The following is a 7268-nucleotide window of genomic DNA, read 5'->3' on the forward strand; positions in this document are numbered from 1 at the left end:
TTTGAAACCATTGGTAGTCTAGCTAACCCTTAGTGAACAATTACTACTGCTTATAACTAGTCCCTGTGGGATCGATATTTTTATTATTGACGATGAATCTGTGCACTTGCGGAATCGTAACAGTAGGTCTCTTTGATGTCTGCATAAAGATCGGTAGCTCGGAGGGATTTAATTAATATGTCGTCGACATACACCTCCATGTTGCGGCCGATCTACCGCCGGAATACTTTGTTCATTAGCCTCTAGTAGGTGGCTCCTACATTCTTTAGGCTGAACGACATTGCGTTGTAACAGTACATACCGTCGGCAGTGATGAAGCTAACTTTCTCTTGGTCTTCTCGGGCGAGAGGTACTTGATGATACCCTTGATATGCGTCCAACATGCATATCAGCTCACACCCGACCGTAAAGTCTACCAAATGATCTATCCTGGGTAAGGGATAGAAGAAGTCCTTTGGGCATTCCTTGTTAAGATCCCGGAAGTCAATGTAGACCCTCCATTTATTATCCGGCTTGGAGACCAGTACCACATTGGCGAGCTAGCTCGGAAATTGAACCTCGCGTATGTGGCCGACCTCCAGTAACTTCTCAATCTCCGCCTAGATAATCAGATTTTGCTTAGCGCTAAAGTCTCTCTTCCTCTGCTTCACTGACCGAGCGTCTGGTCGAATGTGAAGCTCATGTTATGTGACGCTCGGGGAAATGCCGGGCAACTCATGCATCGACCATACAAAGACATCATGATTCTGCTGAAGACGTATGATTAGCTCGGCCTTCTGCTCTGCCTCCAAGTCAGACGTTATGAAGGTCGTCACCTCTGCTCGGCCCGGATATATCTGTACTTCTTCTTTCTCCTCATAAACCAAAGTAGGGGGCTTCTCGGTTATGGTGCTTACCTCCATCCGGGGTGTTTTTCGAGCGGAGTTTGCCTCGGTCTTGACCATCTCGACATAGCATCTCCGAGCGGCGAGCTGATCCCCCTTTACTTCTCCCATTCGATCTTCTATCGGGAACTTAATCTTCTAGCAAAAGGTTGAGACGACCGCTCAGAATTTATTGAGGGTCGGTCGACCCAAAATAACATTGTAGGCTGAGGGGGCATCTACTACGATGAAGTTGGTGGCCCTTGTCCTCCGAAGTGGTTCCTCCCCGAGCGAGATGGCCATCTTGATCTGTCTGACCGGCAAGACTTCATTGTCGGTGAACTCGTATAGAGGGGTAGTCATTGGCAACAGCTCGCCTCGATCAACTTGGAGCTGGTCGAATGTCTTCTTGAAAATGATGTTGATCGAGCTGCCTGTGTCAATGAATATATGATGAATAGTATAATTGGCTATTACCGCTCAAATAATAAGTGTGTCGTCATGCGACACTTCAACTCCTTCGAGATCATGGGGGCCGAAGCTGATCTCGGGTCCACGGGCCTGCTCCCGGTTGCAGCTCACTGCATGGATTTCTAACCGCCGAGCGTGTGACTTCCTAGTTCGGTGGGAATCCCTGCCGGTCGGCTTGCCCGCTATGATGTTGATCTCCCCTCAAGCGGCATTGCTCCTGTTCTCTTCCTCCTGAGCGGACGACCTGTTTCGCTCTCGCCCGGCTCTCACCGGCTCTGCGCTCCTCCAATGAGGTTGTCTTGGGGATCGCCTTACTTCCTCTCGCCGATCAGAATGATGATACTCGTGTCGCCGGTCAGGAGAGGGGGATCGACGACGGTAACTCCTAGGCGCTGGTTGGGCGACCGGGTTGAATCTGCGACAGTCGCAGGTGTTGTGAGTTGCAGACTAATGGAACGAGCAGAACAAAGGGTTCCATGCCTTCCCCTTGGGTCTCGGTCGCTCGGCGGCCACATGCTGGACGGCGTGTGGCCTTGCTTCTTGGTGCAGAAGTGCTCCTTTGGTTCGTCGTCCTCTTAGCCGCTGATTGTTGGATGATGGCCGCCGTTCGATCGACGCTGATGGTTCAGATGGAGCCTCCTTCCTTCTAGCCGCCTGGGCTTCTTCCACATTTATGTACTCATTAGCCTTCTTTAGCATGTGATCGTAGTCGCGGGGTGGCTTCCTAACGAGTGATCGGAAGAAGTTCCCATCCACGAGCCCTTGCGTGAACGCGTTCATCATGGTCTCAGACAAGACCGAGGGGATATCCATTGCCACCTAGTTGAAGCGTTGGATGTAGGCTCGGAGAGTCTCCCTCTGACCTTGCTTCATGGAGAACAGGCTGACACTTGTTTCTGATAGCGTCTGCTGCTTGCAAAGTGGTGAAGGAAAGCCACTCGGAAGTCTTTAAAGCTTCTGATTGACCCGTCCGGCAACCTCCGAAACCACCATTGCGCCGAGCCAAAGAGAGTGGTGAGGAACACTCGGCACTTGACTTCATCTGTGTACTGATGAAGAGTAGCGACGTTATCAAATTTGCCGAGATGGTCGTCCGGGTCGGTCGACCCGTTATATTCTCCGATCGCCAAGGGAGCGTAATGCCTCGGTAGCGGATCCTGCAGAATAGCCTCGAAGAATTGTCGGTTGATCCGTTCGAGCGTCGAATCAGCTCGGGGCGCTTTTCCCTTTCTTGTGTCACGCATGGGAGCCTCATCCGAAGAAGAACCCCTGTCCTGGTTGCACTACAACAAAAACCCTCATAGACATCAGTGGAACAACAACAGTTTTAAGCAAAAACCGATGTCTTTGAGTATTTTACACCGGTTTTTCCAAAAACCGGTGTCTATGAGCGCAGATTTTCGCTCATAGACATAGGTTTTTTAGGCGATGTCTATGAGCATCCATTTTTTTATTAATAGACACTGATTTTAACATCGGTTTTTAAAATATGATGTCTATGATAATTTTCCCACCAATACTTAACTAAAATTTTCAACTCTAACCTAACCCTATATGATGCCGTCCACGGGAGGCAGAGAGAGAGAGCCGTCTTCGGGCGACTCACCTTCTCTGCCTCTATCTTCTCCTCCCCTCCCATCGCCGACCCAATCTCGACCTCCTTTATTCTCCCAATTCGAAGCAGACAGAAACAGAGATCGGAGATCTGTGCTTCCGATTCACCGCTCGATCCGCCAAGATGCAGATAGGTTCCGAGAAGGCGTCGTCCCTTGATCTCTTGTTGGTCGTCGTCGCCTCCCTCTCCGACTGATATGGGCTCGATTCCAGCACCGGGGATGTGTTCGTGGAGAACCAGCTGCTGATCGTCGTCCTAAGCATAGTCATCGCCGTGCTTGTCGGTTGCGTGGCAATCTTCTTCGTCCGGCGATCGAGCGGAAGGAAGCCCGCCGAGCCGCTGAAGCCGCTAGTGGTGAAGACCCAGATGGATACAGAGGAGGACCAAGGGAAGAAGAAGGTCACCGTCTTCTTCAGGACGCAAACCAGGACGGCTGAGGGGTTCGCGAAGGTTAGGGTTTTTATCCGAGTAGTTCATTTTTTGAATTTTTCTCCCATGATCTTAGATTTTCCCCCCTTCTAGGCGCTGGCTGAGGAGGCAAAAGCACGGTACCCTAATGCCATATTTAAAGTCATGGATATCGTAAGATTATCTTCCTTCTATTTCAGATCATTGGAAATACTACTGATTAATTGACTGATCTGTAGTTAGTTTCCTCAATTATAGGACAAATATGCTACTGAGGATGATGAGTACAAGGAGAACTTGAAAAAGGAGAGCTTGGCTTTGTTCTTCTTGGCTACGTAAGTTGAAAGCCAGGAATTTTTTGTTTTTATAAACGATCAGTTTCCTCAAAGTTCGAGCTGATCCCTTTGTTTTCTTTAGGTATGGAGATGGCGAGCCTACTGATAATGCTGCCCGGTTCTACAAATGGTTTACAGAGGTTCTGGAAACATGCACATTTAGTTAATCTATTCTACCAATAATCCTTTTGCCTTGATCGATTGCTGATTATTAGTTTTTATAGGGGAAAGAGAGAGGAACCTGGTTGGAAAATCTTCAATTTGGTGTGTTTAGTTTGGGCAATCAGCAATATGAACATTTTAATAAGGTTTGGCATGATGAAATTGTCAGTATTCTTTTTGTGGGAATTGCTTGGCTAATATATTTGTGTATTGTGTCCTTGCAAAGGTTGCTGTGGTGGTCGATGAACTGCTTTATGAGCAAGGTATATAGTTGATTTATTTAGTTTGTGATTTGACTAAGTCACATATGCTCCTAAAGCTGATTTTAAATCCTATCTTCAGTTGCAAGCTCAAAGTTCATGCATTTCATTTTTCTAGAGAATTTAACTTGTTTTGTAGACTAATTGTTACTCTAAAAACTTGTAAAGTCAACATGGTATGAGGAGTTACTAAGAAACAGTTGAGTAGTCATGTTATCTGTGAGTTTCATACATACAACTGTAATGTAGTAGTCATGTGCAAGTTTGTAGATGTGTTTAATGAATTTAAGCATCATTCGTACTTGGATATTCTTCTATATTTTTTTTCCTCTGCATAGGCGCCAAGCACATTGTCCAAGTGGGGTTAGGAGATGATGATCAGGGTATTGAGGATGACTTCTCTGCATGGCATGTAGTATCAGCAAACTTTTATGCATGCCATCCAAATTTCAATGTCGGCTACTGCTATTTTTTAGTTTTCTATTTTTTTTCTCTTTTGCCCATCATTATCTCATTACTCCTGTGTGGAATATGAAATATCAACTGTACTTTCAGGAGGGAGCTTCTTTGGCCGGAGTTGGATAAGTTACTTCAGGATGAAAATGAGACAGGTGCATCTACTCCTTATACAACTGTCATTCCTGAATACCGGGTTGTATTTGTCAAGCTTGAAGAAGTTCCATATCTGGACAAAAGTTTGAATTTTGCAAATGGCCATGCTATTCATGACATACAACATCCATGCAGGTAGAGATGCTCTTTACAAAGACAAATCTGTTGGGTTACTCTACAAGCCTTTGTTGTCATTGCTAGTCTTTTGACATCCTTTGGTATTCATGCTAGCCTCTTGGTTCATCTTCAAGTCAGATGTATATGAATGCTTACTCTGTGATGCCAAAATTTGACTGTCTTGGTAATAATGCTAAAAGAATATAGCTTTACTGAACTCCATTTTGCTTCATCATGCTTTAGTTATTCAGATGGTATAGCTAATTTACTCCTTCAGCACACAGTTTTATGGAAGGTGGCTGGAAAACTAATCATGCCAAAACCAAAGGGCTTAACATCTGAGATTAAAAAAGCTCCGTCATCTGGACTTAAGTGGTCCTTTTCTCCTGGGACTAACCTGCTATCAGGTGGTGCTACAAAACTTGAAAAAGAGTCTAGGCAAAAACTAAATGAGTTTTCCAAGGAACTTAGAACATTCAGAAGTGTTGACTTGTCAGGTTAGCACACTAAACTTGTTAGAATGTATCTACAGCAAGTGATTACAATTGTTCACTCTATAACTGATTATTTCTAAATCTAATATCTGGTAATGAATATGCTGAGATAACTTTTCAGGGGATTAAACTTACATTTACTTTACCAAGGTAATGGAATACTTGTAGATATTTAACAAATTCATGATTCTATTAGGTCGTAACTTTGGTGATGATGGTCTGTTTTTTCTTGCTGAAAGCCTTGGTTACAACAGGTTAGTTCTTTTCCTTCCTTTTCCATAACCTTACTTTTTTTCTTGTTCCTACTTGTAAACTATTACTGAACCAGACTCTTAAAGGTATGACATTACTAAAGCAAGACATTTAAGCATAACTTTTTTTTGTGTCGTTTAGCATCTCATTAGTTTTTTTCCAAGTCTCAGGCAGCAGAGGAAGTTGATTTTTCTGGCAATGGGATTACAGCAGTTGGCCTAAAGGCACTTTATGGTGTTCTTCAGACGAATACCATGCTTAAAACTCTGAACCTATCAGGAAATAATATTGGCGATCAAGGAGCTAAGGTAAGTCCATTTTTTATTTTTAATTTTAATTTTACTAATTTTTATGTTTGCGCCTATTCATCTGGAAATAAGCAATTTGATTCTGCTGGAAGTACAGTAGTGTATTGGAATACAAGAAAAATTAAAGTTCATTATCACCATTAATTGATAATTTGATATTAGATGATTTCTTTGACGGTAAATGACAAAATTCTTTAATGGTATCAGAAAATATGCCTTTCTGTTTTTTTTTTCTCAAAAGGTCTCATTCTTCTTGAAGATTTATTTCACATTTTATATGGTTTTAGTATTTGTTATCTACTCTAGAATGTTAATTGTTACATGGATAATTAGACCTTTGATGAGGTATTGACATCATATCGTGTCAGCTATAAAATGTATGTATATATGTCATGGATATCCTTTACACAAGACTCTATTTTTATTATTCTTTGTGTGGGTTTAGCAGTCAGTAGAGGCATTGTACTATCAATAATCTTTTCAATTTTGGTGAATGTTGAAGTTTACACCTGCTTTCTTTTTCAGGAGAATGTGGATATTAAAATTTTAACAAATGATGATGTTCTAGGTGATGCAATACCTTATGATCAGCAAGATGCAATGCGCCACCTCTGTTACCAATTCCTTGATTTAATGCCGCCTACGGTATGGATACTTCACCTTGTAATAGTTGTTATTTCTTTCAATTATATTATCCACATTAAATGGTCATTAAATAATACTACATCTGTAATAGGAAGTTGCTGCAATTACACTGGAATTTTAGATCATAAGCTCTACTTTTTTTTTCCTTCTTCTAGCACCTCTTGATTTATGATTCAGTTTTTTCTCAGTTTGCCACTTTTCTTTTATGGTCTTTCTTTATGAATTTTATTTTTCAAACCTTTATGAATCTGTTATACATAATCAGTCAGGGAGCCTCTGTTATTTATTGATTCACAAGTACCTGTTATTTTGGTAACTAATATAGTTATACTTTAGATCCAGCCCTACTAAAATTTTCAATTAACAGTCACATTTTCACAATGCGATTTGGTCTTATTTGTCGTGGTTTTATTTGATCGTATTAACTCATTTATATTTTATTTCTTATTAGTTCTCTGTTTCTTATTCTTGGTTATTAGGGAAGAACAAACCCACAATTTCCTGGTTCACATCCAGTTTCTCTTAACAGGTGTGTCTTTATCCTTGTCAATATATATATATATATATATATATATATATATATATATGTGTGTGTGTGTGTGTGTGTGTGTGTGTGTGTATATATACATACCTTATTTATTTAACATCTTTAGCCTGACGTGAAAGACAGCTAGTAGTTCATTGTGTTTCAATGTTCAAATCTGCAAAATTATGAATGTATATTTG

The 7268-nt window shown here is 41.9% G+C and overlaps 1 long non-coding RNA gene across 1 annotated transcript; it reads left to right on the top strand.

Annotated features, from left to right (window-relative positions):
• The first annotated feature begins 3655 nt into the window (after positions 1-3655).
• LOC122026882 lies at positions 3656-3959 on the top strand. The gene is made up of 3 exons (XR_006124195.1): positions 3656-3692; positions 3775-3832; positions 3917-3959. It is a non-coding gene; the product is annotated as an uncharacterized LOC122026882 (long non-coding RNA).
• The last annotated feature ends 3309 nt before the right edge of the window (positions 3960-7268 follow it).

The sequence above is a fragment of the Zingiber officinale genome, chromosome 10A (assembly GCF_018446385.1).
Source record: "Zingiber officinale cultivar Zhangliang chromosome 10A, Zo_v1.1, whole genome shotgun sequence".
In the NCBI taxonomy this organism is placed as follows: domain Eukaryota; kingdom Viridiplantae; phylum Streptophyta; class Magnoliopsida; order Zingiberales; family Zingiberaceae; genus Zingiber; species Zingiber officinale.